Source organism: Rhinoderma darwinii, chromosome 2 (genome assembly GCF_050947455.1).
Source record: "Rhinoderma darwinii isolate aRhiDar2 chromosome 2, aRhiDar2.hap1, whole genome shotgun sequence".
Classification (NCBI taxonomy): domain Eukaryota; kingdom Metazoa; phylum Chordata; class Amphibia; order Anura; family Rhinodermatidae; genus Rhinoderma; species Rhinoderma darwinii.
Window position 1 is genome coordinate 307,194,523 of NC_134688.1, and position 19,250 is coordinate 307,213,772.

Consider the following 19,250-nt stretch of genomic DNA (forward strand, 5'->3'; position numbering starts at 1 on the left):
TCCCTTAGTAATGGCCATTCTAAGCTGAATGTGCCTGCTCTCGTCAGATTGCAGAAGTTACACAGCTTAAGGCCTCGCTAGTACCAGTGTGGGAGACTGTCTGGGAATCCGTGGTGCGGTTGACTTTTTATTATGTCTTTTAGATTTTGTTTCACAATAGATTAAATAGGACTATGGATTAAAGCATTTAACGTCAATGGCCAATCTAAGCTGAATGTGCCTGCTCTCGTCAGATCGCAGAAGTTACTCAGCTTAAGGCCTCGCTAGTACCAGTGTGGGAGACTGTCTGGGAATCCGTGGTGCGGTTGACTTTTTATTATGTCGTTTAGATTTTGTTTCACAATCGATTAAAAAGGACTATGGATTAAAGCATTTAATGTCCATGGCCATTCTAAGCTGAATGTGCTTGCTCTCGTCAGATCGCAGAAGTTACACAGCTTAAGGCCTCGCTAGTGCCAGTGTGTGGGAGACTGTCTGGGAATCCGTGGTGCGGTTGACATTTTATTATGTCGTTTAGATTTAGTTTCACAATAGATTAAATAGGACTATGGATTAAAGCATTTAACGTCAATGGCCATTTTAAGCTGAATGTGACTGCTCTCGTCAGATCGCAGAAGTTACACAGCTTAAAGAGGCTCTGTCACCAGATTTTGCAACCCCTATCTGCTATTGCAGCAGATAGGCGCTGCAATGTAGATTACAGTAACGTTTTTATTTAAAAAAAACGAGCATTTTTGGCCAAGTTATGACCATTTTTGTAGTTATGCAAATGAGGCTTGCAAAAAAGTCCAAGTGGGTGTGTTTAAAAGTAAAAGTCCAAGTGGGCGTGTATCATGTGCGTACATCGGGGCGTTTTTACTTCTTTTACTAGCTGGGCGCTCTGATGAGAAGTAACATCCTCTTCTCTTCAGAACGCCCAGCTTGTGACAGTGCAGATCTGTGACTTCACTCACAGGTCCTGCATCGTGACGGCCACATCGGCACCAGAGGCTACAGTTGATTCTGCAGCAGCATCAGCGTTTGCAGGTAAGTCGATCTTACCTGCAAACGCTGATGCTGCTGCAGAATCAACTGTAGCCTCTGCTGCCGATGTGGCCGTCACGATGCAGGACCTGTGAGTGACGTCACAGATCTGCACTGTCACAAGCTGGGCGTTCTGAAGAGAAGAGGATGTTACTTCTCTTCACAGCGCCCAGCTAGTAAAAGTATTAAAAACGCCCCGATGTACGCACATAATACACGCCCCGATGTACGCACCTAATACACGCCCACTTGGACTTTTACTTTTAAACACACCCACTTGGACTTTTGCAAGCCTCATTTGCATAATTACAAAAATGGTCATAACTTGGCCAAAAATGCTCGTTTTTTAAAAATAAAACCGTTACTGTAATCTACATTGCAGCGCCGATCACAGGCAATAGCAGATAGGGGTTGCAAAATCTGGTGACAGAGCCTCTTTAAGGCCTCGCTAGTACCAGTGTGGGAGACTGTCTGGGAATCCGTGATCCGGTTGACTTTTTATTATGTCGTTTAGATTTTGTTTCTTAATCGATTAAAAAGGACTATGGATTAAAGCATTTAATGTCAATGGCCATTCTAAGCTAAATGTCCCTGCTCTCGTCAGAACGCAGAAGTTACACAGCTTAATGCCTCGCTAGTATCAGTGTGGGAGACTGTCTGGGAATCCGTGGTGCGGTTGACTTTTTATTATGTCGTTTAGATTTAGTTTCACAATCGATTAAAAAGGACTATGGATTAAAGCATTTAATGTCAATGGCCATTCTAAGCTGAATGTGCCTGCTCTCGTCAGATCGCAGATGTTACACAGCTTAATGCCTCGTTAGTACCAGTGTGGGAGACTGTCTGGGAATCCGTGGTGCGGTTGAATTTTTATTATGTCGTTTAGATTTTGTTTCACAATCGATTAAAAAGGACTATGGATTAAAGCATTTAATGTCAATGGCCATTCTAAGCTGAATGTCCCTGCTCTCGTCAGATCGCAGAAGTTACACAGCTTAAGGCCTCGCTAGTACCAGTGTGGGAGACTGTCTGGGAATCCGTGGTGCAGTTGACTTTTTATTATGTTGTTTAGATTTTGTTTCACAATAGATTAAATAGGACTATGGATTAAGGATTTTAATGTCAATGGCCATTCTATGCTGAATGTGCCTGCTCTCGTCAGATCGCAGAAGTTACACAGTTTAAGGCCTCGCTAGTACCAGTGTGGGAGACTGTCTGGGAATCCGTGGTGCGGTTGCCTTTTTATTATGTCGTTTAGATTTTGTTTCACAATAGATTAAATAGGACTATGGATTAAGGCTTTTAATGTAAATGGCCTTTCTAAGCTGAATGTGCCTGCTCTCGTCAGATCGCAGAAGTTACACAGCTTAAGGCCTCGCTAGTACCAGTGTGGGAGACTGTCTGGGAATCCGTGGTGCGGTTGACTTTTTATTATGTTGTTTAGATTTTGTTTCACAATAGATTAAATAGGACTATGGATTAAGGCTTTTAATGTCAATGGCCATTCTAAGCTGAATGTGCCTGCTCTCGTCAGATCGCAGAAGTTACACAGCTTTAGGCCTCGCTAGTACCAGTGTGGGAGACTGTCTGGGAATCCGTGGAGCGGTTGCCTTTTTATTATGTCGTTTAGATTTTGTTTCACAATAGATTAAATAGGACTATTGATTAAAGCATTTAATGTCAATGGCCATTCTAAGCTGAATGTGCCTGCTCTCGTCAGATCGCAGAAGTTACACAGCTTAAGGCCTCGCTAGTACCAGTGTGGGAGACTGTCTGGGAATCCGTGGTGCGATTGACTTTTTATTATGTCGTTTAGATTTGTTTCACAATCGATTAAAATGGACTATGGATTAAAGCATTTAATGTCAATGGCCATTCTAAGCTGAATGTGCCTGCTCTCGTCAGACCGCAGAAGTTTCACAGCTTAAGGCCTCGCTAGTACCAGTGTGGGAGAATGTCTGGGAATCCGTGGTGCAGTTGACTTTTTATTATGTCGTTTAGAATTTGTTTCACAATCGATTAAAAATAATAATAGACTAAAGCTTTAAAAGTTAATGGCCATTCTTAGCTGAAATGTGCCTTTTCTTGTCAAATCGCAGATATATAACACTTTAAAGCCTCGCTAGTACGAGTGTGAGAGACTGTCTGGGAATCCGTGGTGCGGTTGACTTTTTATTATGTCGTTTAGAATTTGTTTCACAATTGTTTAAAAATAAAAATAGACTAAAGCTTTAAAAGTTAATGGCCATTCTTAGCTGAAATGTGCCTTTTCTCGTCAAATCGCAGATATATAACACTTTAAGGCCTCGCTAGTACGAGTGTGAGAGACTGTCTGGGAATCCGTGGTGCGGTTGACTTTTTATTATGTCGTTTAGATTTTGTTTCACAATCGATTAAAAAGGACTATGGATTAAAGCATTTAATGTCAATGGCCATTCTAAGCTGAACGTCCCTGCTCTCGTCAGATCGCAGAAGTTACACAGCTTAAGGCCTCGCTAGTACCAGTGTTGGAGACTGTCTGGGAATCCGTGATGCGGTTGACCTTTTATTATTGGTTTAGATTTTGTTTCATAATCGATTAAAAAGGACTATGGATTAAAGCATTTAATGTCAATGGCCATTCTAAGCTGAATGTGCCTGCTCTCATCAGATCGCAGAAGTTACACAGCTTAAGGCATCGCTAGTACCAGTGTGGGAGACTGTCTGGGAATCCGTATTGCGGTTGCCTTTTTATTATGTCGTTTAGAATTAGTTTCACAATCGATTAAAAATAATAATAAACTAAAGCTTTAAAAGTTAATTGCCATTCTAAGCTGAAATGTGCCTTTTCTCGTCAAATCGCAGATGAATAACACTTTAACACCTCGCTAGTGCCAGTGTGGGAGACTGTCTGGGAATCAGTGGTGCTGTTGACTTTTTATTATGTCGTTTAGAATTTGTTTCACAATCGATTAAAAATAAAAATAGACTAAAGCTTTAAAAGTTAATAGCCATTCTAAGCTTAAATGTGCCTTTTCTAGTCAAATCGCAGATATATAACACTTTAAGGCCTCGCTAGTACGAGTGTGAGAGACTGTCTGGGAATCCGTGGTGCGGTTGACTTTTTATTATGTCGTTTAGATTTGTTTCACAATCGATTAAATGGACTATGGATTAAAGCATTTAATGTCAATGGCCATTCTAAGCTGAATGTGTCTGCTCTTGTCAGTTCGCAGAAGTTACACAGCTAAAGGCTTAACTAGTACCAGTGTGGGAATCTGTGGTGCTGTTGACTTTTTATTATGTCGTTTAGATTTGTTTCACAATCGATTAAAATGGACTATGGATTAAAGCATTTATTGTCAATGGCCATTCTAAGCTGAATGGGCCTGCTCTCATCAGTTCGCAGAAGTTACACAGCTAAAGGCCTCGCTAGAACCAGTGTGGGAAACTGTCTGGGAATCCGTGGTTTGGTTGACTTTTTATTATGTCGTTTAGATATGTTTCACAATCGATAAAAATGGACTATGGATTAAAGCATTTCATGTCAATGGCCATTCTAAGCTGAATGTGCCTGCTCTCGTCAGATCGCAGAAGTTACACTGCTTAAGCCCTCTCTAGTACCAGTGTGGGAGACTGTCTGGGAATCCGTGGTGCGGTTGACTTTTTATTATGTCGTTTAGATTTTGTTTCACAATAGATTAAATAGGACTATGGATTAAAGCATTTAACGTCAATGGCCATTCTAAGCTGAATGTGCCTGCTCTCGTCAGATCGCAGAAGTTAAACAGCTTAAGGCCTCGCTAGTAACAGTGTGGGAGACTGTCTGGGAATCCGTGATGCGGTTGCCTTTTTATTATGTCGTTTAGATTTTGTTTCTTAATCGATTAAAAAGGACTATGGATTAAAGCATTTAATGTCAATGGCCATTCTAAGCTGAATGTCCCTGCTCTTGTCAGATCGCAGAGTTACACAGCTTAAGGCCTCACTAGTACCAGTGTGGGAGACTGTCTGGGAATGCGTGGTGCGGCTTACTTTTTATTATGTCGTTTAGATTTTGTTTCACAATAGATTAAATAGGACTATGGATTAAAGCATTTAATGTCAATGGCCATTCTAAGCTGAATGTGCCTGCTCTCGTCAGATCGCAGAAATTACACAGCTTAAGCCCCCGCTAGTACGAGTGTGGGAGACTGTCTGGGAATCCGTGGTGCGGTTGCCTTTTTATTATGTCGTTTAGATTTTGTTTCTTAATCGATTAAAAAGGACTATGGATTAAAGCATTTAATGTCAATGGTCATTCTAAGCTGAATGTCACTGCTCTTGTCAGATCGCAGAAGTTACACAGCTTAAGGCCTCACTAGTACCAGTGTGGGAGACTGTCTGGGAATGCGTGGTGCGGCTTACTTTTTATTATGTCGTTTAGATTTTGTTTCACAATAGATTAAATAGGACTATGGATTAAAGCATTTAATGTCAATGGCCATTCTAAGCTGAATGTGCCTGCTCTCGTCAGATCGCAGAAATTACACAGCTTAAGCCCCCGCTAGTACGAGTGTGGGAGACTGTCTGGGAATCCGTGGTGCGGTTGACTTTTTATTATGTCGTTTAGATTTGTTTCACAATCGATTAAAATGGACTATGGATTAAAGCATTTAATGTCAATGGTCATTCTAAGCTGAATGTGTCTGCTCTCGTCAGAACGCAGAAGTTACACAGCTTAAGGCCTCGCTAGTACCAGTGTGGGAGACTGTCTGGGAATCTGTGGTGCGGTTGACTTTTTATTATATCGTTTAGATTTTGTTTCACAATTGATTAAATAGGACTATGGATTAAAGCATTTAACGCTAATGGCCATTCTAAGCTGAATGTGCCTGCTCTTGTCAGTTCGCAGAAGTTACACAGCTTAAGTCCTCGCTAGTACCAGTGTGGGAGACTGTCTGGGAATCCGTGGTGCGGTTGACTTTTTATTATGTCGTTTAGATTTTGTTTCACAATCGATTAAAAAGGACTATGGATTGGGGGCGTGGCTTGGACATGGCGCTGACCAGACGTGCTGCTTGAGAGCTCCGTTCCTGCACTTCCATAACCCGCTCATAAGTATACTATAAGACACACTTGAACCTTCCTAAATGGTCAGGAAATCTAAGGCAACCACGGGGACTCCATACTGTACGAGGCAGATGTCTTTAGCCGGTTCCATTCAGCGATTTCTCACCGACGCTGCTGCCGGGCCGTCTCCCAAGATGGCGCCGTTGGAGGGGAGACGAACTGTACCAGGATTCCCGCTTGCAGAGGAGTTTTCTTTGGGAGTTGCTACTGCGGCTGCAGCATCAGGTACCGACTGTACCCCCTCTCCGGTCTTTGGCTCCCAGGGTTCGTTTCCTTCCCTGCTGGCGGGGGTGGAGATGGGCCCTTCTGGAACTGTCATGGCGCTTCCCGCTCCGTCCTGCTCGCCACGTGGGGTCAGTCATGGCGCCCGGGTCTCTCATTCCTCATCCTCTGGCATGCTGGGGTCTGCATCAATGCCTGCGTCTCCTCGGGATCTGGATCCTCATTTCTCCCCTCACATTAATGGCTCTGCTAGCATGGGCGATGATTTACAGGGCTTGAGACAACAGCTCGCCACATTGCCCACTAAACAGGACATGGAGCGTTATGTGAATCGTCTTGAGATGACTTATAAATCAGAGATACAGGCTCTTACGACTAATGTCTCTCAATTGTCCGATCAAGTTCAGCGCATAGAAGGCGATGTTTCATCTGTTACACAGCAGCAAGTTTCTCATGCAGAACGGCTGGATCATCACTCCCAGCAGATTCATGCTTTATTTAACCTGGCTGAAGATCATGAGAATCGGAATCGCAGTAACAGGATTCGGCTCCGGGGCATTCCTGAGGATATATCTTCGGGGCAACTCATACCTGTCTTACAGTCTTTGTTTAACTCCCTGCTGGAGCGTCCTGCTGATGATCCATTGGAGCTGGATAGGGCTCACAGGACTCTTGGCCCTCGTAATCCGGATCCTGATAGGCCTAGAGATGTGCTATGCCGTGTCCATTTTTTTCTCTCTGAAGGAGCAGATCATGAGGAAGGCCCGAGATAAAGGAGAAGTCTTATTACAAGGGGTCAAGATCCAGTTGTTATCCGACCTGTCCAAGATGACCCTGGACAAACGCAGAGTGCTTCGTCCCTTACTGGATGTGCTGAGAGAGCATGAGATCTCCTATTCCTGGGGTCACCCCTTCCAGCTACAGGTCCGCAGAGATGGGACATTGCTGAGTGTTCGAGACCCTGGGGATGTCCCGGACTTCTGTGCTGCCCTCCAGGTGCCGAGAGTTTCCCTGCTTGATTGGCCGTATGTCCCTCTTCCACCACAGCGCTCAAGGCCACGCCGACGTGGTCGTTCTCCCGCTTCTCCTATGGATCGTCTATCGTTTTGTATAGAGGTTTCTTGGTCAGCCATCAGTCGGCCTAGGCCAGTTAAGCTCTAATGTTACTGCTTATATCTTGTGAGGCGAAGGTCTGATGTGTGTCTTATAATACCCAGTTATGCTTGTTCTTTCGCCCTAGATAGGGGCTGCAGGTGTTCAGATTGATCAGTTACCCGGGATTAATTAATTAATGTTCTTCAGCTGCCAGTACTACTGCACTATGTATGCTATGTGATTATATACGTTGTTACTAATTACATGCCTGTGCATGCATGCGGTAACTATGTAAATTTCCGGGAATGTATTGTTATGTAGGCGTCTCTGTTTTGATCCTGACCAAATGTCGGCCATTATTTCACTCTCTCATGATATTGAGCTAATTGCCTTGATGTTCTTTCCGTTCAAGTGTTGGTTCTAAGATGTGTGATATTTGCACTGGGTTGGGGGGTGCGGGGCACTGGCTAGACTTTGTCCTGACACTTCTCCTCTTAGGGACTCACTGGTTATATCCGGTGTATTCTTGATTATTTCTCCTTGAGTAGCTCAAAGAGTAGGTGATTATTTCACCTTTCTGTTTGTCTTTGTGGTTGTCTTCCCCCTCCTTGTTTGTCCTGTTGTTCGTCGCGCCTCTACTTAGCACATTGCTCTACGAGCTCCTTCAGTGAGTGGTGGCAATGGCACAATTGAAGACTTGCACCTTTAATGCTAGGAGGCTTAATGTCCCAGAAAAACGCTCACAAATTTTATATAACATGCATAAAGAGCGGGTACATATTTTGTTCCTGCAAGAAACTCACTTTCAGACGGGCCATACGCCACAGTTCACGAACCGATATTTTCTGGCCTGGTTCCACAGTACCAACCCAGAATCCAAGTCCAAGGGTGCCAGTATAGGTATTCATAAGTCACTCTCGCATAAAATTCTGGATGTTCTGGTTGACCCGGATGGTAGATATGTTTTTCTCAAACTATCCATAAGTAATAAGATCTTTACTTTGGCTAATCTATACCTCCCCAATAAGGACCAGGCACGAGTAGGCCGATTGTACTTAAGGAAATTGGAGGAGTTCACTGAGGGCGTTCTAATTGTTGGAGGTGATTTTAATCTGACTTTTGATTCCAGACTTGACACCTCCTCGGGCAGGTCTGTTGTTCCTAAGTCACATTTGGGGGCCCTGAAAAATGTGATGCATTCCATGCAGTTGATTGACGTGTGGAGGATCCTTCATCCTCAGGTAAGAGAATACACTTATTTCTCCCCATTGCATAATATGTACAGTAGGATAGACGCTTTTTTGATTAGCCACCACTTGCTTACCTGGCACCCTACCTCTGACGTGGGCCCTATGATTTGGTCGGACCATGCACCTGTGTTTCTGACCCTTACATTTCCTAATTCAAGGCCTAATTTCCAATCCTGGAAACTTAATGACAACTTGTTGCGGGATGCAGTATGTGTGGCGGCCATTAAAGATTCACTTACCGGTTTCTTTGAGGTTCATGAACATGAAGCTACTCCCTTGCCACTCCAGTGGGAGGCACTGAAGTGTGTCATTCGAGGGGTACTCATACAACATGGGGCGCGGTTGAAGCGTGAAAAGGGGTTTGCTATTGCACGTCTCCTGATTCAGATACGGGATTTGGAATCATGTCATAAACGGGTTCCATCCTCACAGATTTTTGCAGAACTCACTACAGCGAGAGAATCCTTGCGTTCTTTGATAGATCAGTCGCATGCTCGGTTCAGGGATCGGATGCGCAAGCACGCATATGAATATGCAGATAAATGCGGTAGGTCACCGGCACGAGTACTGCATCCCCGTACACAAGCGTCATATATCCCTAAAGTTTCATCTCCCTCGGGTGTTGAGGTTCATGACCCGGTCGGTATTACTGACTGCTTTAAACGCTATTATTCGGCGCTATACAATATTAAAGGCCAATTTCATGATATGCAGGCAGAATCGTTACGGGATAAAATAGACCGCTATGTTCATGATACTGCATTGCCGACCTTGGAGGAGGGGGTGGCTTTGGAGCTTGAGGAGGATTTTTTGGTAACCGAAGTGGAGCGTGCTATTGGAGAGTCGCCCTTGGGCAAAAGCCCGGGGCCAGATGGGTTTAATAACAAATTTTATAAGGCATTTAAAGATCAACTGGCTCCTTTTCTGACGAAAGTTTTTAACTCTGTGTCCTCCTCGTGTCCCTTTGCGCCTCAATCCCTCGAGGCTCATATAACTCTTCTACCAAAACCGGGCAAGGACCCAACGGTGTGCGCAAACTTCAGGCCCATATCGTTAATTAATGTAGATGTGAAGCTTTTCGCGAAGCTGATTGCCTCTCGGTTATCGCCGTTACTACCAAGCTTGGTTTTGGATGATCAGGTGGGGTTTGTATGTGGTCGGGAAGCGCGGGATAACACCAACAAAACCCTCCTTTTGACGTCGTACTGCCAGTCCCGTAAGATACCGATGTGTTTACTCTCGATAGATGCCGAAAAGGCTTTTGATAGAGTGCACTGGGTGTTCCTCCGCAGTGTCCTGACACAGGTGGGCCTTGGCACCACCACGGTGGATAGGATAATGGCCTTGTACCAAAGGCCTTCTGCTCGAGTTCGTGTCAACGGACTATTATCTGATCCTCTGTCTATTGCTAATGGCACGAGACAGGGGTGCCCACTTTCGCCTCTTTTGTATGTTCTGGTCATGGAACACCTGGCCGTGGCGCTGCGGAACAACCCTAATATTAACGGTATACGCATTGGCTCACGGCATCATAAATTGGCGTTATATGCGGATGACCTCCTGGTATTCATCACAACTCCCATGATTTCTTTGCCATCCCTGACGGAGGAGTTTGAGTGCTTTGGCCATCTAAGTAATTTTAAAGTCAATTACTCTAAATCGGAGGCCTTGAATATCTCTTTGGATCAACCTCTAGCTGCCCATCTTGCTCAGGTTTTTCCGTTCAGGTGGCAACCTAAATCTTTAAAATATCTAGGGATACATGTCCCTACACAACAGTCAGACTTGTATGCTCTGAATTATACGCCCATCCTACAGCGCACCATGAAGGACTTGGCGGAATACGGCGGGAACCGCATGTCGTGGTTTGGATGTATCAATGCGGTCAAAATGGATGTCTTGCCAAAATTTTTATATCTCTTCCAGACCGTCCCTATTGCAGTACCATCCAGTTTTTTCCAGGTTTTACATAGGGCCATTACTAAGTTTGTGAGGGGCTCCTCTAAGCCTCGTATCCGGTATGCTGTCCTTAGCCGACCAAAAGTAGACGGGGGCGCGGGTCTCCCAGACTTTAAACGATACCATCAAGCGGCGATAATTATGAGAGTAGTGGATTGGTTCCGTTCGGAGTCAGGTAAGCAATGGGTGCGCATGGAAAAGGCTATGTCTCCTCTTGCATTATCCTCTCTACCGTGGCTGTCAGTCCTTCAGAGACAAACTCTCCCTCTACCTTTCCTCACACGTCAGTTTCTCATGGTATGGGAACGGATCTTGGGCACTACGGGCCTTGTTCATCGCCCGGGTCCCTTGACTCCTCTATTTGATAATCCTTCTTTCCCTCCGGCGGAGGGTGTTGATACATTCCTCTGTTGGGAGAGAGAAAATGGTGGATGTATATCTGAGACCCTTACTCCAGACGGTGCCATGTTGCCAATGACAGATGTATCGGCTGCCTGCCCGGGAAGGAGGTCAACCTGGTGGTCCTATTTGCAGTTACGGTCCTATATCTCTTCCATGGGTGATTGTATGGTCTTTCTATAGGATAAGACTCCTCTGGAACTCTACTTGTCCTTGTCCACAGCCCCTTCTCATGTGTTGTCTCACCTACATGGGATCCTTCTGCCGAAATTTGCTTTTTCTCAATTATCCTTCACTGCCGCATGGGACGAGGAAATGGGGGTTAGACACTCTGAGGAAGAGTGGGGTACCGCCTTCCTGTTAGCTCATAAGTTACTGATGTCTTGTTTTGCAAAAGAAAAGAATTACAAAATACTTACCAGGTGGTACCGCTGTCCGACTTTGTTGCACAGGATATACCCCGATGTGTCTGCTGATTGTTGGAGGTGTGGGGGGGCTCCTGGAACTATGTTGCATATTTGGTGGGATTGTCCCATGCTATGTCCCTTTTGGGGGACGATTTTTGATCTAGGCAACAAGCTTTTCCATAGTGAGGTCCCAACCTCGGCTTCCATAGGCTTGCTTTCTATGGTTCCGGGATCACTCCCACACCTCAAAAGGGGGATCTTTCAACATTTCTTGACTGCAGCGAGAACGGTGATTCCTCGTCACTGGAAATCACATACTGTACCGTCCCTGGCGGAATGGGTAACAGAGGTGAATGGGATCATGAGGATGGAGGAGTTGCTGTCCGTGGATAGGGACAAATCCGGGATTTTCGTCCAGAATTGGATAGTGTGGTCTGGATTCCGGGATGGTACTGATCTACCTCTCTGGTTGGATGGCAGGTTCTGTATGAATCATAGCACCTACATGAGGTGCTTCTGTCTTTTGTCTTTTGTCTATATGTATTTTCCCTATGTGGTCTGATGTTATGTGTGGTGTGTCCATATACTCAAAAGTGCTCTTATATGTGTCACTTCTCACTTTACTGGGGGGGCGGTCTCCCTGACTATTGCACTGATTTAATGCGAACATGATACTGTTATTGCCGTTATATCTCTCTTATCATTCAATTCCGATAGGTAGGAGGCTACCTCCTATTGTTGTTCTTATACTTGTATATATATGTATACGAATACTGTTGTTATGCTATGATGCTTCACTAGAATGTATTGTACTGCGTACAAATTTCTACTTTTTTGCACAAACCGTGAAATGTTTTTGTATTGTTTTATTTTCAAAATAAAAATCTTTGATAAAGAAAAGAAAAAAGGACTATGGATTAAAGCATTTAATGTCAATGGACATTCTAAGCTGAATGTCCCTGCTCTCGTCAGATCGCAGAAGTTACCCAGCTAAAGGCCTTGCTACTACCAGTGTGGGAGACTGTCTGGGAATCCAAGGTGCGGTTGACTTTTTATTATGTCGTTTAGAATTTGTTTCACAATCGATTAAAAATAAAAATAGACTAAAGCTTTAAAAGTTAATAGCCATTCTAAGCTTAAATGTGCCTTTTTGTCGTCAAATCGCAGATATATAACACTTTAAGGCCTCGCTAGTACGAGTGTGGGAGACTGTCTGGGAATCCGTGGTGCGGTTGACTTTTTATTATGTCGTTTAGATTTTGTTTCACAATAGATTAAATAGGACTATGGATTAAAGCATTTAATGTCAATGGCCATTCTAAGCTGAATGTCCCTGCTCTCGTCAGATCGCAGAAGTTACACAGCTTAAGGCCTCGCTAGTACCAGTGTGGGAAACTGTCTGGGAATCCGTGGTGCGGTTGACTTTTTATTATGTCGTTTAGATTTTGTTTCGAAATAGATTAAATAGGACTATGGATTAAAGCATTTAATGTCAATGGCCATTCTAAGCTGAATGTCCCTGCTCTCGTCAGATCGCAGAAGTTACACAGCTTAAGGCCTCGCTAGTACCAGTGTGGGAAACTGTCTGGGAATCCGTGGTCCGGTTGACTTTTTATTATGTCGTTTAGATTTTGTTTCACAATAGCTTAAATAGGACTATGGATAAAAGCATTTAATGTCAATGGCCATTCTAAGCTGAATGTGCCAGCTCTCGTCAGATCGCAGAAGTTACACAGCTTAAGGCCTCGCTAGTACCAGTGTGGGAGACTGTCTGGGAATCCGTGGTGAGGTTGACTTTTTGTTATGTCGTTTAGATTTGTTTCACAATCGATTAAAATGGACTATGGATTAAAGCATTTAATGTCAATGGCCATTCTAAGCTGAATGTGCCAGCTCTCGTCAGATCGCAGAAGTTACACAGCTTAAGGCCTTGCTAGTACTAGTGTGGGAGACTGTCTGGGAATCCGTGGTGCGGTTGACTTTTTATTATGTCGTTTAGATTTTGTTTCACAATAGATTAAATAGGACTATGGATTAAAGCATTTAACGTCAATGGCCGTTCTAAGCTGAATGTGCCAGCTCTCGTCAGATCGCAGAAGTTACACAGCTTAAGGCCTCGCTAGTACCAGTGTGGGAGACTGTCTGGGAATCCGTGGTGCGGTTGACTTTTTATTATGTCGTTTACATTTTGTTTCACAATAGATTAAATAGGACTATGGATTAAAGCATTTAACGTCAATGGCTGTTCTAAGCTGAATGTGCCTGCTCTCGTCAGATCGCAGAAGTTACACAGCTTAAAGCCTCGCTAGTACTAATGTGGGAGACTGTCTGGGAATCCGTGGTGCCGTTGACTTTTTATTATGTCGTTTAGATTTTGTTTCACAATCGATTAAAATGGACTATGGATTAAAGCATTTAATGTCAATGGCCATTCTAAGCTGAATGTGCCTGCTCTCGTCAGATCACAGAAGTTATACAGCTTATGGCCTCGATAGTACCAGTGTGGGAGACTGTCTGGGAATCCGTGGTGCAGTTGACTTTTTATTATGTCGTTTAGAATTTGTTTCACAATCGATTAGAAATAATAATAGACTAAAGCTTTAAAAGTTAATGGCCATTCTTAGCTGAAATGTGCCTTTTCTCGTCAAATCGCAGATGAATAACACTTTAACACCTTACTAGTACCAGTGTGGGAGACTGTCTGGGAGTCCGTGGTGCGGTTGAATTTATATTATGTTGCTTAGATTTTGTTTTACAATAGATTAAATAGGACTATGGATTAAAGCATGTAACGTCAATGGCCATTCTAAGCTGAATGTGCCTGCTCTCGTCAGATCGCAGAAGTTACTCAGCTTAAGGCCTCGCTAGTACAAATGTGGGAGACTGTCTTGGAATCCGTGGTGCGGTTGCCTTTTTATTATGTCGTTTAGATTTTGTTTCACAATCGATTAAAATGGACTATGGATTAAAGGTTTTAATGTCAATGGCGTTCTAAGCTGAATGTGCCTGCTCTCATCAGATCGCAAAAGTTACACAGCTTAAGGCCTCGCTAGTACCAGTGTGGGAGACTGTCTGGGAATCCGTGGTGCGGTTGACTTTTTATTATGTCGTTTAGATTTTGTTTCACAATCGATTAAAATGGACTATGGATTAAAGCATTTAACGTCAATGGCCGTTCTAAGCTGAATGTGCCTGCTCTCGTCAGATTGCAGACGTTACACAGCTTAAGGCCTCGCTAGTACCAGTGTGAGAGATTGTCTGGGAATCCGTGGTGCGGTTGACTTTTTATTAGGTCGTTTAGATTTTGTTTCACAATCGATTAAAAAGGACTATGGATTGACGCATTTAATGTCAATGGCCATTCTAAGCTGAATGTGCCTGCTCTCGTCAGAACGCAGAAGTTACACAGTTTAAGGCCTTGCTAGTACCAGTGTGGGAGACTGTCTGGGAATCTGTGGTGCGGTTGACTTTTTATTATGTCGTTTAGAATTTGTTTCACAATCGATTAAAAATAATAATAGACTAAAGCTTTAAAAGTTAATGGCCATTCTTAGCTGAAATGTGCCTTTTCTCGTCAAATCGCAGATGAATAACACTTTAACACCTCGCTAGTACCAGTGTGGGAGACTGTCTGGGAATCCGTGGTGCTGTTGACTTTTTATTATGTCGTTTAGAATTTGTTTAACAATCGATTAAAAATAAAAATGGAATAAAGCTTTAAAAGTTAATAGCCATTCTAAGCTTAAATGTACCTTTTCTCGTCAAATCGCAGATATATAACACTTTAAGGCCTCACTAGTACGAGTGTGAGAGACTGTCTGGGAATCCGTTGTGCGGTTGACTTTTTATTAGGTAGTTTAGATTTTGTTTCACAATCGATTAAAAAGGACTATGGATTAAAGCATTTAATATCAATGGCCATTCTAAGCTGAATGTGCCAGCTCTCGTCAGATCGCAGAAGTTACACAGCTTAAGGCCTCGCTAGTACCAGTGTGGGAGACTGTCTGGGAATCCGTGGTGAGGTTGACTTTTTGTTATGTCGTTTAGATTTGTTTCACAATCGATTAAAATGGACTATGGATTAAAGCATTTAATGTCAATGGCTATTCTAAGCTGAATGTGCCAGCTCTCGTCAGATCGCAGAAGTTACACAGCTTAAGGCCTTGCTAGTACCAGTGTGGGAGACTGTCTGGGAATCCGTGGTGCGGTTGACTTTTTATTATGTCGTTTAGATTTTGTTTCACAATAGATTAAATAGGACTATGGATTAAAGCATTTAATGTCAATGGCCATTCTAAGCTGAATGTGCCAGCTCTCTTCAGATCGCAGAAGTTACACAGCATAAGGCCTCGCTAGTACCAGTGTGGGAGACTGTCTGGGAATCCGTGGTGCGGTTGACTTTTTATTATGTCGTTTAGATTTTGTTTCACAATAGATTAAATAGGACTATGGATTAAAGCATTTAATGTCAATGGCTGTTCTAAGCTGAATGTGCCTGCTCTCGTCAGATCGCAGAAGTTACACAGCTTAAAGCCTCGCTAGTACTAATGTGGGAGACTGTCTGGGAATCCGTGATGCGGTTGACTTTTTATTATGTCGTTTAGAATTTGTTTCACAATCGATTAAAAATAATAATAGACTAAAGCTTTAAAAGTTAATGGCTATTCTTAGCTGAAATGTGCCTTTTCTCGTCAAATTGCAGATGAATAACACTTTAACACCTCGCTAGTACCAGTGTGGGAGACTGTCTGGGAATCTGTGGTGCGGTTGACTTTTTATTATATCGTTTAGATTTTGTTTCACAATAGATTAAATAGGACTATGGATTAAAGCATTTAACGCTAATGGCCATTCTAAGCTGAATGTGCCTGCTCTTGTCAGTTCGCAGAAGGTACACAGCTTAAGTCCTCGCTAGTACCAGTGTGGGAGACTGTCTGGGAATCCGTAGTGTGGTTGACTTTTTATTATGTCGTTTAGATTTTGTTTCACAATAGATTAAATAGGACTATGGATTAAAACATCTAATGTCAATGGCCATTCTAAGCTGAACGTGCCTGCTCTCGTCAGATCGCTGAAGTTACACAGCTTAAGGCCTTGCTAGTACCAGTGTGGGAGACTGTCTGGGAATCCGTGGTGCGGTTGACTTTTTATTATGTCGTTTAGATTTTGTTTCACAATCGATTAAAAAGGACTATGGATTGGGGGCGTGGCTTGGACATGGCGCTGACCAGACGTGCTGCTTGAGAGCTCCGTTCCTGCACTTCCATAACCCGCTCATAAGTATACTATAAGACACACTTGAACCTTCCTAAATGGTCAGGAAATCTAAGGCAACCACGGGGACTCCATACTGTACGAGGCAGATGTCTTTAGCCGGTTCCATTCAGCGATTTCTCACCGACGCTGCTGCCGGGCCGTCTCCCAAGATGGCGCCGTTGGAGGGGAGACGAACTGTACCAGGATTCCCGCTTGCAGAGGAGTTTTCTTCGGGAGTTGCTACTGCGGCTGCAGCATCAGGTACCGACTGTACCCCCTCTCCTGTCTTTGGCTCCCAGGGTTCGTTTCCTTCCCTGCTGGCGGGGGTGGAGATGGGCCCTTCTGGAACTGTCATGGCGCTTCCCGCTCCGTCCTGCTCGCCACGTGGGGTCAGTCATGGCGCCCGGGTCTCTCATTCCTCATCCTCTGGCATGCTGGGGTCTGCATCAATGCCTGCGTCTCCTCGGGATCTGGATCCTCATTTCTCCCCTCACATTAATGGCTCTGCTAGCATGGGCGATGATTTACAGGGCTTGAGACAACAGCTCGCCACATTGCCCACTAAACAGGACATGGAGCGTTATGTGAATCGTCTTGAGATGACTTATAAATCAGAGATACAGGCTCTTACGACTAATGTCTCTCAATTGTCCGATCAAGTTCAGCGCATAGAAGGCGATGTTTCATCTGTTACACAGCAGCAAGTTTCTCATGCAGAACGGCTGGATCATCACTCCCAGCAGATTCATGCTTTATTTAACCTGGCTGAAGATCATGAGAATCGGAATCGCAGTAACAGGATTCGGCTCCGGGGCATTCCTGAGGATATATCTTCGGGGCAACTCATACCTGTCTTACAGTCTTTGTTTAACTCCCTGCTGGAGCGTCCTGCTGATGATCCATTGGAGCTGGATAGGGCTCACAGGACTCTTGGCCCTCGTAATCCGGATCCTGATAGGCCTAGAGATGTGCTATGCCGTGTCCATTTTTTTCTCTCTGAAGGAGCAGATCATGAGGAAGGCCCGAGATAAAGGAGAAGTCTTATTACAAGGGGTCAAGATCCAGTTGTTATCCGACCTGTCCAAGATGACCCTGGACAAACGCAGAGTGCTTCGTCCCTTACTGGATGTGCTGAGAGAGCATGAGATCTCCTATTCCTGGGGTCACCCCTTCCAGCTACAGGTCCGCAGAGATGGGACATTGCTGAGTGTTCGAGACCCTGGGGATGTCCCGGACTTCTGTGCTGCCCTCCAGGTGCCGAGAGTTTCCCTGCTTGATTGGCCGTATGTCCCTCTTCCACCACAGCGCTCAAGGCCACGCCGACGTGGTCGTTCTCCCGCTTCTCCTATGGATCGTCTATCGTTTTGTATAGAGGTTTCTTGGTCAGCCATCAGTCGGCCTAGGCCAGTTAAGCTCTAATGTTACTGCTTATATCTTGTGAGGCGAAGGTCTGATGTGTGTCTTATAATACCCAGTTATGCTTGTTCTTTCGCCCTAGATAGGGGCTGCAGGTGTTCAGATTGATCAGTTACCCGGGATTAATTAATTAATGTTCTTCAGCTGCCAGTACTACTGCACTATGTATGCTATGTGATTATATACGTTGTTACTAATTACATGCCTGTGCATGCATGCGGTAACTATGTAAATTTCCGGGAATGTATTGTTATGTAGGCATCTCTGTTTTGATCCTGACCAAATGTCGGCCATTATTTCACTCTCTCATGATATTGAGCTAATTGCCTTGATGTTCTTTCCGTTCAAGTGTTGGTTCTAAGATGTGTGATATTTGCACTGGGTTGGGGGGTGCGGGGCACTGGCTAGACTTTGTCCTGACACTTCTCCTCTTAGGGACTCACTGGTTATATCCGGTGTATTCTTGATTATTTCTCCTTGAGTAGCTCAAAGAGTAGGTGATTATTTCACCTTTCTGTTTGTCTTTGTGGTTGTCTTCCCCCTCCTTGTTTGTCCTGTTGTTCGTCGCGCCTCTACTTAGCACATTGCTCTACGAGCTCCTTCAGTGAGTGGTGGCAATGGCACAATTGAAGACTTGCACCTTTAATGCTAGGAGGCTTAATGTCCCAGAAAAACGCTCACAAATTTTATATAACATGCATAAAGAGCGGGTACATATTTTGTTCCTGCAAGAAACTCACTTTCAGACGGGCCATACGCCACAGTTCACGAACCGATATTTTCTGGCCTGGTTCCACAGTACCAACCCAGAATCCAAGTCCAAGGGTGCCAGTATAGGTATTCATAAGTCACTCTCGCATAAAATTCTGGATGTTCTGGTTGACCCGGATGGTAGATATGTTTTTCTCAAACTATCCATAAGTAATAAGAACTTTACTTTGGCTAATCTATACCTCCCCAATAAGGACCAGGCACGAGTAGGCCGATTGTACTTAAGGAAATTGGAGGAGTTCACTGAGGGCGTTCTAATTGTTGGAGGTGATTTTAATCTGACTTTTGATTCCAGACTTGACACCTCCTCGGGCAGGTCTGTTGTTCCTAAGTCACATTTGGGGGCCCTGAAAAATGTGAT

At 44.1% G+C, this 19,250-nt stretch overlaps 27 pseudogenes; all 27 read left to right on the forward strand.

The window, feature by feature from the left end:
* The first annotated feature begins 6 nt into the window (after positions 1-6).
* LOC142747217 (5S ribosomal RNA) lies at positions 7-125 on the forward strand (annotated as a pseudogene).
* Positions 126-192: 67 nt separating this feature from the next.
* On the forward strand, positions 193-311 carry LOC142745134 (5S ribosomal RNA; annotated as a pseudogene).
* A 1,647-nt stretch (positions 312-1,958) lies between these two features.
* LOC142744070 (5S ribosomal RNA) lies at positions 1,959-2,077 on the forward strand (annotated as a pseudogene).
* A 67-nt stretch (positions 2,078-2,144) lies between these two features.
* LOC142746285 (5S ribosomal RNA) lies at positions 2,145-2,263 on the forward strand (annotated as a pseudogene).
* Positions 2,264-2,330: 67 nt separating this feature from the next.
* LOC142745856 (5S ribosomal RNA) lies at positions 2,331-2,449 on the forward strand (annotated as a pseudogene).
* Positions 2,450-2,516: 67 nt separating this feature from the next.
* Positions 2,517-2,635, forward strand: LOC142745501 (5S ribosomal RNA; annotated as a pseudogene).
* Positions 2,636-2,702: 67 nt separating this feature from the next.
* Positions 2,703-2,821, forward strand: LOC142747402 (5S ribosomal RNA; annotated as a pseudogene).
* Positions 2,822-3,447: 626 nt separating this feature from the next.
* LOC142746519 (5S ribosomal RNA) lies at positions 3,448-3,566 on the forward strand (annotated as a pseudogene).
* Positions 3,567-4,548: 982 nt separating this feature from the next.
* LOC142746989 (5S ribosomal RNA) lies at positions 4,549-4,667 on the forward strand (annotated as a pseudogene).
* Positions 4,668-4,734: 67 nt separating this feature from the next.
* Positions 4,735-4,853, forward strand: LOC142746251 (5S ribosomal RNA; annotated as a pseudogene).
* A 252-nt stretch (positions 4,854-5,105) lies between these two features.
* On the forward strand, positions 5,106-5,224 carry LOC142747108 (5S ribosomal RNA; annotated as a pseudogene).
* Positions 5,225-5,477: 253 nt separating this feature from the next.
* Positions 5,478-5,596, forward strand: LOC142746466 (5S ribosomal RNA; annotated as a pseudogene).
* Positions 5,597-5,662: 66 nt separating this feature from the next.
* LOC142745360 (5S ribosomal RNA) lies at positions 5,663-5,781 on the forward strand (annotated as a pseudogene).
* Positions 5,782-12,751: 6,970 nt separating this feature from the next.
* Positions 12,752-12,870, forward strand: LOC142744598 (5S ribosomal RNA; annotated as a pseudogene).
* A 67-nt stretch (positions 12,871-12,937) lies between these two features.
* Positions 12,938-13,056, forward strand: LOC142746526 (5S ribosomal RNA; annotated as a pseudogene).
* A 67-nt stretch (positions 13,057-13,123) lies between these two features.
* On the forward strand, positions 13,124-13,242 carry LOC142746509 (5S ribosomal RNA; annotated as a pseudogene).
* Positions 13,243-13,308: 66 nt separating this feature from the next.
* On the forward strand, positions 13,309-13,427 carry LOC142745469 (5S ribosomal RNA; annotated as a pseudogene).
* A 67-nt stretch (positions 13,428-13,494) lies between these two features.
* Positions 13,495-13,613, forward strand: LOC142746038 (5S ribosomal RNA; annotated as a pseudogene).
* Positions 13,614-13,680: 67 nt separating this feature from the next.
* On the forward strand, positions 13,681-13,799 carry LOC142745495 (5S ribosomal RNA; annotated as a pseudogene).
* Positions 13,800-13,866: 67 nt separating this feature from the next.
* On the forward strand, positions 13,867-13,985 carry LOC142746065 (5S ribosomal RNA; annotated as a pseudogene).
* A 254-nt stretch (positions 13,986-14,239) lies between these two features.
* On the forward strand, positions 14,240-14,358 carry LOC142747223 (5S ribosomal RNA; annotated as a pseudogene).
* A 252-nt stretch (positions 14,359-14,610) lies between these two features.
* Positions 14,611-14,729, forward strand: LOC142747187 (5S ribosomal RNA; annotated as a pseudogene).
* Positions 14,730-14,796: 67 nt separating this feature from the next.
* LOC142745154 (5S ribosomal RNA) lies at positions 14,797-14,915 on the forward strand (annotated as a pseudogene).
* Positions 14,916-15,356: 441 nt separating this feature from the next.
* LOC142747197 (5S ribosomal RNA) lies at positions 15,357-15,475 on the forward strand (annotated as a pseudogene).
* A 66-nt stretch (positions 15,476-15,541) lies between these two features.
* On the forward strand, positions 15,542-15,660 carry LOC142746309 (5S ribosomal RNA; annotated as a pseudogene).
* A 67-nt stretch (positions 15,661-15,727) lies between these two features.
* LOC142746900 (5S ribosomal RNA) lies at positions 15,728-15,846 on the forward strand (annotated as a pseudogene).
* Positions 15,847-16,472: 626 nt separating this feature from the next.
* On the forward strand, positions 16,473-16,591 carry LOC142745588 (5S ribosomal RNA; annotated as a pseudogene).
* The last annotated feature ends 2,659 nt before the right edge of the window (positions 16,592-19,250 follow it).